The 20,452-nt window shown below is 40.8% G+C and overlaps 1 long non-coding RNA gene across 1 annotated transcript in view; it reads right to left on the minus strand.

Moving 5' to 3' along the window:
• The window catches only part of LOC101678152, a 365,866-nt gene that overhangs the window by 71,988 nt on the left and 273,426 nt on the right, over positions 1-20,452 (minus strand). Inside the window, exon 4 of the long non-coding RNA XR_199550.3 lies at positions 15,596-15,682. This is a non-coding gene — a long non-coding RNA (uncharacterized LOC101678152). The remainder of the gene's footprint in view (positions 1-15,595; positions 15,683-20,452) is intronic.

Raw genomic sequence — 20,452 nt, forward strand, 5'->3', positions numbered from 1 at the left:
AATCTGTTCAGAGTGATGTGCTGGGCTGGTACCTTATAGTAATGGTCAGCTTCTCACATACTCAACCAAGCTGCCTGAGAAGAGCTGCCCTAAGACTTTCTCGTTGGTTGTTAAGCAGCAGACATATAAAAGCTCACTGAAGATTCTCACTTGCATTCAGTCCTTGAGAGAAGAGTAAGAAAGGACAGATCCACCGATGTCAGAATGCCCAAACGCCAGCATCCCTAGTCAGTGATGCATTCAATATGCCCTGGCATTGACTATCTCCCTGCTCATCCTCATCTCTCAGAAACAGCCAACCTGACCAGTGAGGTTATTCAGGCAACACTGAGTGCTGCTCTCTGGTGAGCTTTTCAGGACCAAAGAGGTTACTCAACAATATATCTGATTTCTAAGTTATAATAAAAGCTCTGTAAAAATAGTATCTTTGTGTTGCCATCTGCATGTGAGTTTCTACCTGTGTGGTACGCACCTGGTTAGTATAGATATGATAAGCTTTCTTTAGGAACTTTGAGAGATAGATAGATAGATATGGAAAGAGATTTTTGTTCACTTGACATTTCTTGGTTACTCACAATGAAATAGATAACTAACTCAACACTGAGAATACAAAGGGTAATAAGACATGCCAGTGTTCTACCCTCAAGTGTACTGTTATCTAGTTAGGAGAGACAAATGAATGAACACACTCACCAATAAAAGATAGTAAGTGTTCTGTGAGATTAGGTGAAAGAGGGCTGCTTCTTGGGTTTGCCTGCATGAGCTCTCAAGATCTGGACTCAGACTATGAAGTTTTGTTTAACAGGATTTTGCAATAAAATATTAAACATTTTAAGTGAATGATCAATACACAAAACAAACTACATGGTATTTCCTATATAATAAACTTCAATGATGCTCTATTTCTTCAATGTTAAAGGTCAGGGTTTTTCACATTTGAGCATGGCTAAGAATAGGATGTGTCCTCTATCAGTGGAATCTCTAAATTACAATTGATAGCATTTTTTTCTTTCTTAGATTATACATAAAATTATGTTGTGTCTTACTCTTAGATGCAAGGAATTATAACCCACATGAATATATTAATATATCAATAATATTATACACCCACTACTGATTATGCAGTGGTGTGCTGATAAGTGCTAATTACATAGTGGTGGACTGATACACGTTTAACAACCAGGTCTCGAGGGGAAAAAAAATCATGGTTTGTAACAACTGCCAAATTTTCATGGTGTAAATACTCCTACCATGGTCAATTCCAAGCTACCAAGGAGACATCATTGAATGTAATTTGGGAAGAATTGAGCAAAATTGGCTAAGAGAACCTATACGAGCTGGCCCCAGTACGCCACTGTACCAGAGTCAATTCGGAGCTATTTTCAAACTCCTTCCCATACAGTATGTTTCTGGCCTCAGACCAACACTGGCTGTAACAACCTGTAAAGCCTCATCAGTGTTTTTACTCAATGTCACACAGACAATACCAAGTTATAAATCATCTAAAGTGTAGTTCTTATGTCAACATGCAATTCCTTCTCATCAGGCTCCTAGCCTTGGTTTGTGAGAGGAATATTTCTGTCCTTACCCTATTTAAATGCTGTTTTCACCTGGTTTACTGTCAGCTGCTGATTCTAATTTTTCTGTAATGATATTCCATATTCTACAGCAATCTTCATTAGAACTGGGCAAATGTACACATTTGGGGCTTTATAAAAATTACAGAGTGCAGTTGGTCTCTGCATATGTTCTGAGTTCATACTTGAAGGCTAAATATTTTCCCTCTATGATCAAGGAAAAGACAAAAGATATCGACTCTTACTACCTGTATTCAGTGTTGCACTGGATGTTCTAGGCAGTGCAATAAGGCAAGTAAAAATGAATAAATAAATAAAAGTGGTCCCAAATGGAAAGAAGTAATTAAAATTATTCTTACCCATATATAATATGATCTTCTATGGAGAAGACCTGGTGGAATCCCCAAAAATGATAGCAGAACTTATAAGTGAGTTTAATAAGGCTGTAGTATACAAAGTCAATACACAAAAATCAGTTCAATTTCTATGTACTACCAACAACTGGAAATCAAAACTTTAAAAATATCATTTATAATATCTTTAAAAATATGAACCAAAGATGTGAAAGACCTGTACTTTGAAATCTATAAAACATTGCTAGAGAAATTAAAGACCTAAATAAATGGAGACTATACCATGTTAAGGGATCAAAAGGCTCAGTATGGTTAAGATGTCAATTCTCACTAATCAATATCCTACCAGGCTTCTTATGGCAGAAACTTATCATATTCCAAAAGTCATATGGAAATGCAAAGAAATTGAAAGAACTAAAGCAGCCTAAACAACTTAAAAAAAATTAAGGATGGACAGATAACACAGATTTCAAGATTTCTAATAAAGCTCCAATGATAAATGTACAGACAGCTGCTTTTCTACATGGCACAAAGGCAATTCTGTGGATGAAGGGTAGCCTTTACAAGTAGTGCTGGAATAGATGAGTATCCATATAAAAATATTACCTTTGATCCATAACTTGCTAATATATAATATTAACTCAAAATGGATTGTAGCCCTAAATATAAAACCTGAAACTTCAGAACTTCAAGAAGAAAATATAGGAAAAAACCTTTTGACATTGGTCTAGGCAATGATTTCTCAAACATGACATCAAAAGCACAATCCATAAAGGAACAAATTGATAAATTGGACTTCATAAAAATTTAAAATGTCTACTCTTCAAAAGACACAGTTAAGAGAACAAAAAGACAAGGCACAGACTGAGAGTATATATTCACAAGTCATATACTTGGCAAAGAATTCCTACTGAAAATATATAAAGAACTCTTGAAAGTCAATAATGAGCAGACAACCCAGTAAATAAAAAGATAGATGGATAGCAAGTAAGTACATGAAAAGTTCCCCAATATCATTAGTAATTAGGGAAATTAAGATTAAAACTATGAGATACCACTTTATACCTATTCAAATGGTTAAAGTTAAAATGGCTGATCTCACCAAGACTTGGAAAGGATGAGAAAGGACTAGAATTCTCTCCTGTACACTGTAGGAAAGGAAAATGGTACCACTACTTTAGGAAGCAGCTTGGCAGTTTCTCAAAATGTTAAAACATCCACCTGTGATCCAACCATTCCACTCCTAGGTATCTGCACAAAAGAAATGAAATATTTGTGTATACGTTCTTTTACATGAATGTTCATAGAAGCCTCGTCTGTGATGGCTAGAAACTGAACACTCCCCAAATAGGAATGGCTAAATAGAGGTATATTCTTTCAATGGGATAGTTCTCAGCAGAAAAAAGAATAAACTTCTGATATATACCCCAATAGGGATTAGCCTCAAAACAACTGTGATAAGTGAAAGAAGCCAAAATAACAATGAGAATGCACTATAAAATTCCATTGGTATGAAATTCTAGAAAATACAAACTAATGCACAGTGACAAAAAGTAGATCCGTGGTTGCCTAATGGGAAGTGGTTACAAAGGGATGCAAGGAAACTTGTCTACCTATATCATACCAGTGTTTGCATATATCAAAAGTTATCAAACTGTGCATTTTAAGTAGGTGTAGTTTATTCTAAGTCAATTTTACATCAATAGCGCTTTTTTTAAAAAAATAGCAAATACTGGAATGATTTTAGTATCAGAATTCTTAAAATATGCTTGTGCATATTTTAGACAAAGTAGATTGATGATTCAGAATAAAGAGGTAGATTTACAAAATTTAACAAGCATTTCCAGTACCGTTTATTTGTTCTGAGTCGTAGAGTTTGAGTGCAGAGGTTTAAACACTTTCTTTCCTTTTCAATTAGTTGTTACGGCTTATGCGTATTCATTCATCATTCACTCCTTCAGTAAGCAATGACTGAGCACGGATTATCAAAACCAGCACTCTTCTAATACGGTGTTTTCTTTTTTAAAAAAATGGAGTCTCTATCTAACAGATTGTGCAATCTAGTGAGGAAGACAGACAATTAAAATGCAACATTAAAAGGGGCTCCTTGCTTGCTCAGTTGGAAGAGGGTGTGACTCTTGATCTCAGGGTTGTGAGTTCAAGCCCCATGCTGGGTGTAGTGATTACTTAAACCATTTTTTAAAAATTAAACAATAAAATAAACTGCAACACTAATGGGCTGATAGCTTTTATTAGAAATTTTCTTGTGTACCTACTCTGTGCCAGATAATTAATTATAGAAGTGAGCAAGCAACTAGATTTCTTATCCCCTAGGAATGCATAAAGTCCACGTTAAGAGATGAATATCTAAGGAGAGACCATGACAAAGTGGATGCCATGAGGCTGCATTCTGGGGAAGCGACACAGAGACGGGTCAGCCCAGATTCCCAGAGAAAACGATGTTGATTGTGTGATTTTATTTCTAACTATTCCATGCCTGAGTAGCTGATTTGCAGCTTTGTTTCCTACATTTTAAGAGCTGCATTCTAGGAAAGGCATCTGCATGGCCTGATGTGATCAAGATCATAACCTTTTCAGAAGGAGCAAAATGGAAGATACGGGTAATACAGAAATAATCAGGTCCCAACAATATAGGAGATAATCCGCTGTGGCCAAGAGATGGTCCAACTGTAAATGGGGCACATTTCAGTTAGCCCTAAATAGATATCTATTCCCTAAAACTTTCCATTGTCATATCTTTGGAACAGTTCCACGTGTGGCTATTTTGAGCTACATCACCATAGTAAAGACCAGTCAGCTGAGGTATTAAATACTGAGTCATGCCAATGTCTACTTAATATGAAAGAACACATTCTTTAAATATGGCAAAAATAGAACATATAGTATTTACTTCAGTGGTGCTGAACAGGGGGGGTAATTCCCAGAGGTGCTTAAGTTCCAAATCAGATCACCTTCCAGAAGCCAGCAAGAAACATTTATTCAATATCAGATTTTCTGTGCTCAGATCGTCTTTCTTCGAGTCCTTACTCAAGAAAAAACATGAAGTTTTGTTTGTTTGTTTTTTTAACATGAACAGTGCATCAATAGTGTTTCATGAGATAACATAAAAGAATAAAGCAATTTTTTTCTACAGTTTAAAGTGGTCTTACAGGAAATTTGCTGTCAGTAGCGTCCTCTGAGACCAAGTGTTCACCAGAGAAGTCAAGTAAAGCCAGCGACAGCAGCAAATAAACATTCTTCTCACTACCCGGCTTCTGGGATCAGAGTGATTTTAGTGGGGCCAGGGTAGTGATGAGGGTGTCTTCTCTCAGAAATCTTTTATCCCTTGTCCTTCGACCGTGTAAGGTACCAAACCAGATTTCTCTATATTTAGCACACCATGCCATTGGTCAGTATAAGCCTCAAAATAGGTAGGTGTCAGGGAACTATAAATCATTTAAGGTGGAAAGAAATCCAAAGCGTCCAGCCCAACCTTCTCATTTTACAGATGAGAAGACCATGAAGTCAGGGTTTTCTTCAGTGTCATTTTTCCATTCATTCAATGAATATCTGCATATGCTATGCATATGTCATTAAAGCAAAGCCCCACAACATCTTAGGTTGCAGGAGCTATGCTAAACTCTTAGATGAAAAAGAAAAATGGCACTACAATGTCCCGTAAATTGTCTAAGTTTTAAGTGACATAACTGGACCTCAAATCTGTATCCGGGGACTCCAAATCCAGTGTGTCTTCAAAATAATGCTGGTGGTATCAGAATGCTACAACTCATAACCCAGGCTCTTAAATTTCTTCTATCAATAAAGCAGAAGGACCTGACAATAAAGCCACTTAAATCACTTTGCCAAGGCAAATCCAAAGTTGTCCCCTGCCTATGAGTGGCCTCTGGTGAGGGTCTTGGGCCATGAGTGTTTATGCTCTTGTCATGCCTTTAACTCTTCCTCTGAACCCCATTAAATGGGTTCCTTCTGCAACTCTATTCTGTTACATGCAGAAATAGAATAAACGGAATACAGAGGGTGTCCTTGGCGGGGGAGGGGTGATCAAAATCAAAGGGGGAGGCTGGTTAGAGGTTACTGCTGTGGAGAGGGATGATACATATGAGATCTTATCAGGCTTAAGAATACATCAGACTGGGGCACCTGGGTTAAGTCTCTGCCTTTGGCTCAGGTCATGATCCCAGGGTCCTGGGATGGAGCGCCACATCGGGCTCTCTGCTCGGCGGGGAGCCTGCTTCCCTCCTCTCTCTCTCTGCCTGCCTCTCTGTCTACTTGTGATCTCTGTCTGTCAAATAAATAAATAAAATCTTAAAAAAAAAAAAAAAAAGAATGCATCAGACACCCCCCCCCCCCCCGCCGAGAACCAGTCATCTACTGTGGGTAAATGTTTCTCAATGGTACATCTGCTCACATTTCTCCTCTCTACTCCTTTGCCCTCGGGATAAAGTACATGCTCATTAGTACGCTGACAAAGTTCCCTGTGATACAATCTCCGTCTTCTTCCTCCTGCATCTCTTCTTGACCACCTGACCCACTGCTCTGCTTTCTTCATACATGCATACCTAATTTCCATCCTCACCATCCCTGAACTTCTGTCACCACTGGACCCTTGTACAAACTGTTCTTTCAGCCAGTGACACTCTTCTCAACCTTTAGGATCAGCTCTGATGTAATTCTTTATGAGGAGACTTGCCTGTGCCCTCGACCCTGTAATAAATGTACCCAGGTTGGGCCTCCTATTCTCTCCATTTTATGACTGTTACTGCATTTCAGTGAAATCTGTTTAATTTTTGTCCATCTACCACTATACTGTAAGCTTCCAACTCACTATTTTATCTACGCCAGGCTCAATGTCTTACACATAGTTGATACACAATAGTTATATCAAATGAATGAATGAATGAATGACCGAATGAGGGTATAAATGGATTAATAATGCTATGACTTGTTCTATAAGGAGTTATACTAGGTTGCTTCCATTGAAGGCAACACAGAGTGACTAGCAGTTTAGACCGGTCTTTCCAAGTGATTTTTTTTTTTTTTTTTGGAGAGTTCATGGGGTCAGCCCAGCACAGTGATCTGTGTTGAAAAGACTGCCCAGGGGGCATACAGAATGCATATTTGCTACATACGTCTGAGAGGATCCAGGAGAATACAGCCTGCTCCAAAAAAATCATCGGCCAACAAAGGAGGTGACTCTAAAAGCAAACACGTGATGTCTTTAGTGCTACAGAATTTATTCCTCCTTGATACTTAAATGGAACCTGAGACAGACAGAAGCTTAATGAACAAAGACTCTAGAAGGGGCAACCTGTCTATGGGTAAAATGAAATCACTCCCGATTACCTCCAATGGACAGCAGTTATGAGCTCCTGTACACAATTTAAAGGTAATCTTGTAATTTAAAAAGGGAAAAACAAATGCCAATTGAACCTAATGGTAAGTGACATTCTGGCTCAGCTGTTATTAGAATCAAGCAACTTTCTTCTGGTGCTTTAGTGGCAGTGGCTTCCCTGGGTTCAGAGAGGGTTAATTCTATGATCCTTGGGGATGCCTTAATGGCCCTGGTTATCCAAAGCTTGATTCAGAGCAGAGACTGCAGATTATGTTTTCTCTGCACATCCACAGACATATTAGGACATGAAGTGAAGATGACAGGAGGAGAATATCTCCTTTCTCTTCGGAAATGCCCCAGGAGAGTTTCCCACTGCGACCTCCTCAGACCCTGGCTTTGCATTATAGTTATTGTCCTGAGAGCAGATTCAGTTAGAGCCTCTGATTCATTTCTTATAGTGCTCTCTTGTTTATTCTTGGTGGCAGCTAACTTGTAAAATTTTATTATGATTTTTTTCTTGGTTTGTGTCATGGAAGGGATAAAACAAACACACACACACACACACACACACACACACACACACACAATGATTCTATCATCAGTCCTAAATGTAGTTGTATAAATCCACACCAAGGCCATGTGTCTACAGGGGAAATGCAGGATAACAGGTTGTTCTATTCCTAGTGGCCGTTCTCTGGGCTTACATTTCATGTTTCTAATGGCACAGAAGACTGAGGGAGGAAAGAATAAGGCTTGTGGGTAACATTGGTATAGTGGTCACGCTAAGTTAGATTTCACATTTCATCCTCTCACCATACTGGTATTGGGGTGATCCTTATTGAGGACACTATGATCAAATCACCACCAGCAGCAATTGGTGATTCACCAAAATTACCACATTGCTCTGTAATTGCAAGACTGAGCACTTCCCAGATTCCACAGCCCCTAGTTTCAAGATGTCTACTCCAATTACACTAAAACAAAGTATCCATTGTAGGGCTACTGTTTTATGACTCTGTGCCCACTTATGCCATCCCTTCTCTTAGAACATCTTCTACTTTCTACCTCCCTGCTTTTTCCTCTAACTGCTACTCATTTGCCCAGAATTAACTCCCAGGCATCATCTCCATCAAGCTGGGCCTCAAACACCATGTTCAACTTCATTAATCTATCGAAAGAGTCCATTTGATTATCTTTATCCCTTGTCAACTACCACTCTACCTCCTTATTCAAGCCAGGCTCTAAACATCCTCAGATTTTCAAAGCTGAGCAGAGTGATTGGTATGGGGGGTGGAGCATCTAATATAGCTTCACTGCACTCATCATGTTTCAGCCATGTCATGACCTCCAAGAAGTGATCTTATTCCTCAAGGATTGGTGGCCATGTCTCCTATTTGCTCTTATGGTACACTATTTAGTCCCATTGGTACTTCTTAAAATTTCTCCCATTTGTCTATTTTCCCTCTGATTAGGAGCTTCTCAAGGGCAGGAAGCACATCTTCTCTGTCCATTAGTTCATGCCCAGAGCCATGCATAGCACCGAAAACAAAACGGGTGCTTAGTAAAAAAAAAAAAAAAAAAAAAAAAAAAAGAGTGCCAAATAAATGAATAAGCAAAACATGCAGATAAAGAGTTCCATTGACTAAGAATCTAACAGGTCTTTAGAGGGAGCTCTGGTGACTCCCACTAGATCTCTGAAAACCATGATCCCACAAGCACCACTTCTAAGATAGAAACAGATGGGACAGAAGTCCTTCCCAGTAGGAGTATCATACTTATGCCCTGAACCTTCTGAAAAGCCTAGAACACCATGCTGTTATAACATGATGACAGATGAAAACTGCAAAATTAAATTCAAGCTCATCTTGCAAGTTTGTGTTTCGCCTTCTGTTGCCAACCTAGGAGGTGCTTATAAAACAGCTTGAGGATTTACCGCCAGTACCTTTCCTAAGACAACATTGTCTTTTGGCGGTCAGGGCTCCACCAAATTGCTGTTTTGGTGTTGGGTGTGGGGGAGGGGTAGGGAAGGGGCAGAGAACAGCATGGGATTAATCTTTCAGCTGTCAGTTCATGTCAGTTGGGCAGGAAAAACGGTTTTTGAGTTTTGTGAGTTTCATTTTCCAAATGAAATGGACAGAAACATCTCTAGCCGCAATATATATTACTGTATTTTCTTGCTTTGGGGTTCATTTTAATATAGGTTTCATTCTCTCCTCTATACTTGACTATATTCTTTATGCTAGCATAAGAAGAAAGCAGATTCCATTGTCTTTCCCTTCATCCTCTGGAAACCCCAGGTTTACATGTGATTTCAGGGAAGAAAACTATCTTACTGAAGTCAATGTTGGAGTGAATTGTAGTTGACTTTGACAATTCTCTCAAATTTGCCGCAGGTTTCTATCTAAAACATTATCCTAAGGAACTGTTTAATGGAGGGGCTGTCTGTGTCAATGGAGTAGAAATAAAGCTGAACTGTTTAAGGGTAGAAGTGAACTTTGTTTTAATGTGGTTGGAGAAGAAATGAATGCTACATGATAACAGACAGGGCTCTAGACTCAGTTTGATCTGAATCTATGATTTATACTTTTGCAAGTTATCTTTTTCCAAGCAGACTTAGATTAAAGCATAACACATGCAGAGCAATATGCAAAGGTATAATTGTGTAGATATATGAATTTCCAAACTAAACAGACCCATGTCACTAGCATCCAGATAAATGAACATTACAAGAAAAACAGAAGCTCTACGCATGTACCTTCTTTATGACTACCAAATTCCAAGGTCATCATTATCCTGACTTCTATCACTGTAGATTAATTTCATTTGCTTTTGAGTAATATGGAATGGAATCATACAGTATGAATTCTTTTTTTATCTGACTTCTTTCATTCGATGAGATATTTGTGAGATTTATCCATGTTTGCATGAAATTACCATTTATTGGTTCTCAATACTGTATAATATTCCATTGCATTTATATATCACAATGTATCCTACTGTTCGTGAATGGTGGTTTGTTTCCACTTTGGGGCTATTAGGAAGAATGCTCATGCAAACATGCTACAAACATGTCTTTTGGTGAAAATATGTGTATATTTCTGGAAAACTACTTAAAAGTAGAACTGCTGGGCCACAGAGTATTTTATGTTCAGCCTTAGCTTGACCTAAACCAATTTGTGGTTGAGTTACATAAGTCACTTAAGACTTCTGAGTCTGTTCTCCATCGGCAAACGGGGAGAATTTACATTGTTAAGTTGTTTTAAAGATAAAATCAGGCAGTGTGAAGTATCTGGCATAGTTCTGACATTTAAGCAATATTTTCCTCAAAACTGTTCAGCGCTCTGTATATTTTCCATGTGCTCCCCCATTTTCCAATTTTGTTGTAGGTTCGTTGGAACTACTCGATTTAAGTTCTGTCCAATAGGGTGTGAGTGGAAGCGAGATGTGCTGCTTCTGGGCCCCAGGGCCACCTGCCAGCACTCTCTCCCCTAGCTGGAAAACCCTGGGAAGAATGAGTGGTGGGATCACAAGAGGATAGAGCTCCCTAGGGTCTCTGAGAGACAGCCGGGTGTATAAACACCACTGACTGACACCAGACACTCAGCATGAGCAAGAAAGAAAATTCTGCAGTGTTAAGTCACTGGTGTTTCTAAGGTATGTTGTCACTGCAGCCTGCTGTAAGTAATCGGATAAATACAGAACTCAAATGATGGAATACGGCTCCACCCCAATGAAACCATCAGAATTACCCTTGGTAGAGTCATATGACTCAGGCTCAACAGAGATATTACATATTTCTTCACTTTTCAATGGCAAGGAAATCTTTTCTTGCTGTGACTAAAGAGAGAAAATTGAAAGTGATCTTTTGCTGGAATATGTTAATTGAAGAATCTCTCTTCTAGGCTGAGAACCAGATTGTAATTCCAAAATTGTGTCTGATGTACCCCAAACACAGCATTGCCTTCACAAAGAGAAGGCCCTTGGTGATTATTAGTTTAAAAACATAAAACCCTCTCCCACCAGGTTCAAAGCCAACCTCATTCTTTTGTTCCTATAAAGACTTTCTTTCTTCGTGTTCCCTGGTGTCTACATGGCCTATGAGCTTTCTCCTAATGATTAAACTCCTAAAAATACTACAAAGAATGCTTAATAAGGCTTTTGTGTTTTACTGGTTGCTATAGAGACTGTTTAGTGTAGGATTTTAAGTACGTGTAAATATGTATTTTGGACAGTGTTTAAAAACACGTATAATTTACCCAGCCATAACAGCTACTTCAGAGCACTAGCAGTTCAGTGCGATAAGGCATATGTAAAGCATTTTATAGTGTGTTATTTATAGTTATTTACTTAATAGCCTATAACCGTTCCTTCTATTGTGTAAAGGAAATAGGCATTTACCCTGTTTTAACAATGAATATCATTTACTCCATTGTAGCAATTGATAGTCTTGAGGCCCGTGCAGGCTAGTGAATATGCAATTGGTATAATGTTGATGCCAGAGCGGAAACCATGTTGACAGAGAGTTAGTAGGAAAACAAAAGGTCCTGCTGATGGAGTCTTGAGCTCATTAGGGAAGTTGTTGACTGAGCTACTCTGGCACGATAGGAAACCCCTGGAAAGAGGCCACTATCTGCTTTGAAGTTACCCCCAGGGATGTACCCAAGGGATAAATAGCACAGATAATAATAGCAACAACAACTAATAGTTATTGAGCAAATGCGACATGGCCACAGGCGTGGTATAAGTGTTGTACATTTGTGGTCTAATTTCATCTTCACAACACAATGACCCTATGAGACAGATATGGTTATTTGTTTCTCAGACAAGGAAACTGAGAGAGAGAGGTTTATACAACTTGACCAAATTTATCACACAGCCAGTAGATGGTGGATCCAGGAGTCAAATCTAGGTCTGTCTCACTCCAAAGTGTGTCCTCTATTGTTGTTGTTGATCTATATTTCTCTGTTGTTGTAATATTACTCGGGGTCTGCCAGGGAGTTCTAGAGCCAGGCAGAGGTTAGTTCTTTCTCAGCAATATATCCCTGTCCTATAGCACATGGATGTGCAAGTGCACACACACATAAACACACACACACACACACACTTTCCAAGCACATGAAGTTCTCGGCAATGATCCATTCCATTATCCAAGGAAAAAGGTACGATCATAGCCATTGAGCTTCTCCACTTTCAGGTCCTTTACCCACGTCCTCTTTTAAGCCTCACCTCAATGCCAGGTTCTACATTTCATTACCCACTTTGTGTAGATGAGGAAGCTGCCTCACAGGCCAGGCCTGTCCGATGGCACATAGACGGTACGCAGCAGAACCAACACTTAATACCAGATTAGGTACAACTCAAAAAACCCTGTCATTATAGAAAAGCACAAATGCATGTATACAGTGTTTCTCAACTGTGGGACAGTTTTTCTCCTAAGGGACACCTGGTAATTGCTTTGAGACACTGGGATGATTGCAACTGGCATCTAGCAGGTAGAAGTCACAAACACTGCTAAATAACCTAGGATGTACAGAACAGCCACTCACAGCAAAGGATCAGCTGGCCCCCAATGTCAATAGTGCCAAGGTTGAGAAAACCTGACTTAATGTAACTAAAGACAGTCCAAGATGGACTGGGCAACACTATGTCAGTTGAATTTAAACTCAAATAATGATGGTTGCTCATTTATCAGCTTAGTTTAAAAAATGGATTTCAAGATTTATGAATTAATCTGCCTAGTTGTTTTAGAAAGGCACCTTAAAAGTTCTCACACTCCAAAATATGTTCAATAAAGCCTGTGATCAGGATGGACCTTCTAGCATCTGAGATAATATAGTAAGAGGCTCTGAGTTCATTCAGATATAGGGATAATCAGGAAAGAATGTTTAGTTGAATAGTGAGTATGATGAAGGCAGGAATTAATCTGCCTTGTTTACTGTAATTTTTGACTTTCCAATTTCAACAGCTAGCACATGGTCAAAGTTCAAACCACTCTCATTCTTTAGTTGACTGTGAAATGCATGTTCTTGGCCATCCCATAATTGAGTGAGTGGCTCCCAGGAAAAACTGGAACGGGTCTTTGTGAATCCACCAAAATCCATCTCTTCTTTCCCATCTTTTTTTTTTTAAACCTCACAAGTATATATTCATTGATTCAGTTAGGAGACAAGTATCTGCTGTGCATACATTCCTTCTGGGACCTCTTTGCTAGAGTCTTTGCTAGGCTGGGACTCTTCCTAGTCACCATCTTGCTTCCTGACTAAGTGAAAAATCTATACCACTTTTGCAAAATACATTTAACCTCTGCAAGGATAGGACATTGCTCTGGCTTGTTTAGCACTGTATCCCTGGATAGGCCCTATCCTAGGATAGTGCTAAATATCTGTTGATTAACTAAATTACCATGTTCTATGATGTTGAAAAATCTTAGAAGACAAATAAAACTCAAGGTAATCCAGCCTGCTTAGAAAATACAAACATCAGAAAGAAGGCAATTCTGGGTAAGTGTTGGGTAGCATACATAGGTACAAGCTATACTCACAGCAAGGAGACTAGAAAGGCAGTAGAGAAGAGGAAAGAGTGTAGGGGAGCCCTAGGAGTTGAGGCACCTGAAAGCTACTCTGCCAGCTAGACGTATGCCCCACTTACTCTCACCAAAGGGGCTCTGCATGGCACGCCAGTCCTGTGTTGTCACTAATTTAGCTATTTATACCTTGTTCCTGACTGTATCCAAACTGCTCTCTTCCGTGATGAGCTGTTAAAGAAATGAGCCAAGATTCACTGGAACCTTCCTCTTAGGGAAGGTTCCTAGACTTTACGATTCATTGTTTAGAAGTAAAAATGAAAAGAACTATCCTTTATGGAGCACTTGCCATGTGTCAGATCTTGAGCTAAGCAATTTATGATATCACAACTTAATCTTAATTAAAACTCCATAGGAGGGTGCAGCTACTCCCATTTTGCAGTTGAGGAAGCTGAGGATTAGGTAGTTTGCATAATGGTTAATTGCTTTTGGCTTTTTTATAAATGGATCCTGAGGAGAGAGTGCCAAGTTTCTGGGTGGGAACTCAAGCTAAGAGCCTGGTGATCATCTTTTATTTCAAAGTTAGTCCTTCATGTCATCGCTGGCTTAGCTCCAGCTCCAACCATGCAGCTTTGCTGGGATTTCCAAGTAAGGAAGCAGGAAGGTGCTAAAAGATCTGGGGAAAATTAACCAAGGCAGAAGAGCTGTAATAGGAAGAAGTCAACAGTGTCAATCAGCGAGTCTAAGATGATGTAAGGAGCTCCAGTGAAATATTCTGCTAGAATCAATATCTAACTGGTCTGTCTGTGGACATAGAAGCAGTAAGACAGGCAGTGGAAGGACTGCCTCAGATCAGACATGTGCTCTAGCAATAGAATGAGCTTTCTTCGAATCTATGAGAAAGATGAAGGTCACATGGCCCAGCCATGAGCCACCAGGCTGTCTTGAACTAAGTGATGGATCAAGACAGTGGTCCGAGATAGATGCAGATCCAGGCTGCATTCACAGGATCAAATGAAAGCATCAGGTAAACCTCCACGCATACCTACCCATGAGAAAAGAGGGGGACCAGGAGGCATTTATTTGACAAATATTTATTGAGATTTTTCTATGTGCCTGGCCCTGGATATAGAGTTGCAGGCAAGAAAAAGGTGCGATCTCCACTGAGTTTATAGCTTAGAAAGATAGACTGTTGAGACACAGCTAAGCCTCTGTTTAGCCCTGCTATAATATCCACCAGTGCAGAAAGTACTGCTGATCTTTTTACAGTCTTCCTACTGAAAATGTGGTCCACAGACCAGTAGCAGTAGCAGCAGCAGCAGCAGTTGGGAACTTGTTAGAAAAACAGAATCTCCAACTTCAACCCAGAACTCCTGGATCAGAATCTGCACTTTGACAAGATTCCCAGGGGATGCATATGCTCATTAAAATTTGAGAAGCCGTGGTCTGCAAACCTTCCTTGCAGACCAGGGTCTTTGGTGTATCCCACCAGGCACACAGGGGCTATCACTTCCTGCCACAGACATCCTCACAGATATGAAGGTTATACCAGAATCAGCAGAGATCAGGCAAAGTGTATTCTCAGGAGCTCCTGGAAATAATTACCGTTCTCTTAATAATAAATGAATAGGCTGCAGTCCCAGAACACATTGAGAACAAAGCAAAACATGTCAATATAAAATCCAGCAAATAAAACAATCAATTTAAAATAGATTTCTCTAAATGGTTTGCCTGCTTGGGCTAAGTGCCCTGCCTCTGGACTCCCATGGTATGCTGTGCTTATTCCTACCTCAGTCTTTATTCTTTGATCTTGAAATTTTCTATTTCTGTGTCTGCCTCTTATTCTAGACTGTAAGTTCTTTGAGGATCCTCTTTTCTGAAAAGACAAAAGGGGCAAAACAGAAGGATTAGAGGCAGTTGTGAAACACTGGGGGACAACAAACAAACAAACAAACAAACAAAAACAGTTCTCTGTGTGAAATACTTTTAACAGAAGAATAACAATACATACAATTCTAAATTCTTCCCTGAGGATGCACTGGTAAGTCTCTTGCCCCTTCCATCCCTCTGTAAAGTTCTCCATTTTTGGTGTCTCACGTCAGCAATGATCATTTGTTAGCCCAGTGAGGAGAGGATTCTCTTCTAAGACTTGCCAGATATTCACTAAAGACAACAGAAGATACTCAGGTGTCTACACCCTTTAGTGACATCTACCCACACTGACTCTGGGCTTGGCCACCTAACTTACTTCAGCGGATGGGACAGAAGAAAACTTAATATAAGCAGATGCTTAAAGAGTCCTTTCCATTTATTCTCTCTCATTTCTGTTGTCTTCAGCATGGAACAAGTCTGGACTTGTCTACTGGGAGATAAGAAGACACATAGAAGCAGAGTCCAGAACATGTAGGAAAAGTCCATCAAGTTCAGCAAAGCTGCCTAACCAGCTCACACCTGACCTTGCAGAAATCAGTGAGCTCTATCAAGCCCAGCTCAAGCCAGTAGAATCACATAACCAAATGCAAAGTCAGAGCTAAATAAATGCTCCTCATATTGAGTTAGTCAGCTTGGGGTTGTTGGTTACACAGCAATAGCTAACTGCTACAAGTCACCAAGTAGAAGAACTTCCACTCAGAGAGCATCTAATTCCTTTCACACAGGAACCCTCTTTGTATTTGAATTCCTTGCTCACACTGAGTATACTTTAAATTTGGTTCAAGCAAAATAAATAAATAAAGATCCATACAAACACACCCTGCCTTTAAACATGCTCACATTTTGGTGATAACCTGGATAGTTACTTGGAAGTTGCTTTGAGTCAAGAAATGATCCCCAGAGGCTACTAACAGCAGGAACATTTTTAGGAGCAGTCTTGTTTATCATTGTCAATAGAGAATAACTGTGTAAATTATAGCCTGTGTGGGTAGGAGGAGTAGAAAACAAAGGCACCTACAATTAAAAGGGAGAATTTCTTAAAGACGCATTTATCAGAACCCTCTAGTTGTCAAGGGCAGAAACCAAATTCAGACCAATGTAAGCCAAACATTAAGCTTGTGTTGGCTCCCTTGACAGAGACAGCTTCTGTGGATGTTGAGACACACTGATGCTGGGGCTCTAACGTTGTCTGTTGTTTGTAGTTTCGCCATGAGCAGACATCCCCTTCGAGCATCTGGGGAAGAGGTCCACAAGCAGCAATGCCTCATCTCATCCCTGTGTAACCTGGAGGCCCTGAGAAAGAATAGTTTTCCCAGCAAGGCCCAGGGAGGTCTCTGATCTGCTGGATTTGGCCCTGTTGAACCACAAGTCAAGCACAGTTGAACTAATCATGCTGGATGGAAAGGTGCTGCGGTCTGATTGGCCAGATGTGGTCATGAGGTCAAGTGACAAGGTCAGCCCTTCCTGAATGACATGGAGTGGGAGAGGAGTGGTTTTCCAAGTAGGGGTTCTGAGTAAACTAAACAGCCTGATGACTGATGTAGGTGGGGGAATATCACAGGATTCAAGGAGTAGGCGGATAGGCAGGCTCATGTTTGCAGTGGATACCACGGCAGACCTGAGGCCAGCAGCCCCAGAGGGATGCTGTGGGCATACCCTGGCTCCTAGAGCCCAGGCTGTGAGTCTCTGGTTTCAAATTTTTAAATATTCCTTGAAAGGAAACCTGGTGATCTACTCCAGGTCAGATAATGCACTCCCGATTACACCTTCTGTCATATGGTGGGGATTGGAAACATTGTGCAGACACCCAAAAAGCTACTGTCAAAGGTCTCTGCCTTCTTTTTTCTCTTCCTTCCTGTCACTTCTTCTTCTTCCCTGCTGTTCCTGAGGATCCATTCCTTATACCCAGGAGTAGGTGAAAATATTTGCAAACTGAAGATTTGTTTTTTAAAAAAAATCATGGTACCCCTGAAATTTATTTTTCCTCTTATATATGTTTTGCTTTCAAATCAATACACTTATCTTGTGGAATGAGTGGGAGGGAAAGACAGGCGGAATGGAAATACCCACAGAGAGACAGAGAGCGAATAAACCAGGACTTCTGTTCCTGACCAGCCAGGGGAGTGTCTCAAAGTGATTTGACTTCTCAGAGCATTGTTTTTCTCAGCTCTTGAACCATCAGCAGAGGTTGTAAAGTCTACCTCAGATAGTTGTGCAGGAATCTGCACAGCTTTCTATAACAGCATGTTCTAGTTCCACCATGACAATGATTACTACCTCTATTGTTACTACCCAAAAACCCCAGCAACAGACAAGGGGGCTCGGCTTTCGAGGCTCACTGTGGTGGGCAATTGAACATATTGTGAAAGCCAAGTGTCTTTCAGTGAATCTGAACCCAGGTCAGTGGTCTGAAGACTGAGAAGCTGGCTGTGCCCTCCCACTTTTGTCTTAGTGCTTCTTTGAGTGCATGTGCACAGCTCTGATTTCTGACTTTCTCTCTGCCTCTCTCTGTATCTCTTTGTTGTGTTGTCTGTGTTTTATTGTCTCTTCATTTCCTCTCCCAGATCATTTCCTTGGGTCCCCTGCCCTACTCCCTTCCCTTAGTGGCCTTGGCATTCCCCAAATAGCACCCCTCCCCTCTTGCTTCTACACACAAGCTGGTCCATCCTATGCTTCCTTTCCCTGTCACAAACAGCTGTTTCCTGTCTTGACAGCTTAAACAAACACATTTTAAAAGGTGGCTTGTGCCAACCTCTGGATACTCGAATGAATGTAGCTGGCTGATACTCTGCAAGAGTGAGGGGTCACCCAGCTGGCTAAACCTGAGGCCCCTATGTGGGCACGAAGTCCCCAAAGGGGCCACCTGGCTGCTGTCATGCAGCCAGAGGTCTTGTCCACACCTGCCCTGGGAAACATGGGGAGCAGCTGGGCCAAAGTAGGCACCCTGCTAGTTGTTCGCAGTGGGCCTTCAGGGAGTTTCCAAGATCAGCTTTGATGAAACTGAAAAGGTTGAATCATTAAATGTTTGGAGAATGTGAAGCTGGCACCCGGCCCTGTGTTTTCTGTAATATCAATTATTCCCGGAGCCTGCTGCTGCTCCCTGGGCTGGGAGGTGCTCGGAAGGAGGGCATTATCACCAGCTCACCTTTAAGCCGCAGGAGTAACACCCTGGGTGAGGGACTGTGTGGGTGGTCTGAAGACAGACTCGAAGGGCACCGGAGGGGCCGCCCAGCCAGGAGGGGCTGAAGTGGGAAGAAGAGAGATGGAGAGTGAGCAGGTAACCCCCATCATTGCCGCTAGTTGTTCCTCTGCAACTGGTTATACAGACATCCAACAGGTACCCATTATGTGGATGGTGCTTGCAAATAAATGATGGGCCTCTGCTCACATGTCTGGGGGGAGGGCATAATTACTACTTCTGTCCCAGGAAATTTCATCCCTGGGTACACTCTCAATTTCTATCTGCATATATAGCTCCCAGCCGTGGTCAGATTTCTCTGAATTCCAGAATTCTACCTCTGACCGTGTTCTTGTTATCTCCTCTGGGATGTATTAAATGGACCCGGACTCAGTGTGTGTGAGGTTACACCCAAGTTCTCCCTGCCACACACCTGTCCCTGGTCTTTCTCAGGAACTGACTCCACCCGCCTGTTGCACAAACCAGTTCCTCGACAGAATCCTCGCCCCCTCTGTTTCACTCACCTCCATACTCATTCCCTCCTAGGACAGATCAGTTCACCTCTTAACAACATCACCAACACAACCTATGACTTCTTTGTCTTAGCTACCCCCAGTTCTGATGCAACTCGCTGGGCTCTCAAAGGCAGACTCTCCTCCTGGATCTCTTTCCAACCAGCCTGCCATGTGCCCAGAGTAATCCTTCTGAGATGCAGGTGTGATTGAAACACCCCCCCAGCCTACTCAGAACCCTTCTGAGGATAATGAGCCAGAAATCTTCAGAAAGTCCCAGAAGCCATGCTCTAGCCCCTCTGTCCTCTCTGTTCTGGCCTTTCTCCTTCTCTCAGTTCCGTGAAAGCACCAGGCTCCTGTTTGCCTGTGTCAGAAAGGAGTACCTTTCTCCACACTTCTGCCACAATTTTTGTATAGGTAATACCATTGATCTGTAAAGCAAAAGGCTAAAAGTTTATACAGAATTCTCCAACCCACTCTGTCCCTGTCTATCCAGTTCCTCCCCATACTCAATCCCCACCTCCAAATGCTTTAAGAGATTTTTAAAGCATAGCCAAGCACATTCACATATGTATTATATTCTTTCCAGTTTTACACAAAGGGGAGCACAATTTATACGCAGATCTGTCTTGCTTCCTCTTTTCACTAAACAATTTACCTTAGAGATAATTCCATCTCAGTGTACAAGCTGATGTCTCTTTTTCATAGCTGCATAGTATTCTACTCTATAGCTGTTCCATAATTTATGTAAACCATGCCCCCATTTCCAAAGCTATATGTCATCTCTTTTTTTTTCTACTTTAAATAACATTGCAGCAAATAATAATGTGCATATAGCACTAGGAGGAAAGTTTAGCTAAGAATTAAAATCCTACAAGAGGAACAGTGGGATCTAAAAGATCATGCACTCACAATTCAGATAAATGTAGCTAAATTGCCCTCCATGGGGGTCTTAAATGACATTCTCACTCATAAGAGCCTGTTTTCCACAACTTTGTTAGAAAAATTTTTTTTTGGGGGGGGG

Source organism: Mustela putorius, unplaced genomic scaffold (assembly GCF_011764305.1).
Source record: "Mustela putorius furo isolate JIRA1106 unplaced genomic scaffold, ASM1176430v1.1 tig00000174_pilon_pilon_pilon, whole genome shotgun sequence".
Taxonomy (NCBI): Eukaryota; Metazoa; Chordata; class Mammalia; order Carnivora; family Mustelidae; genus Mustela; species Mustela putorius.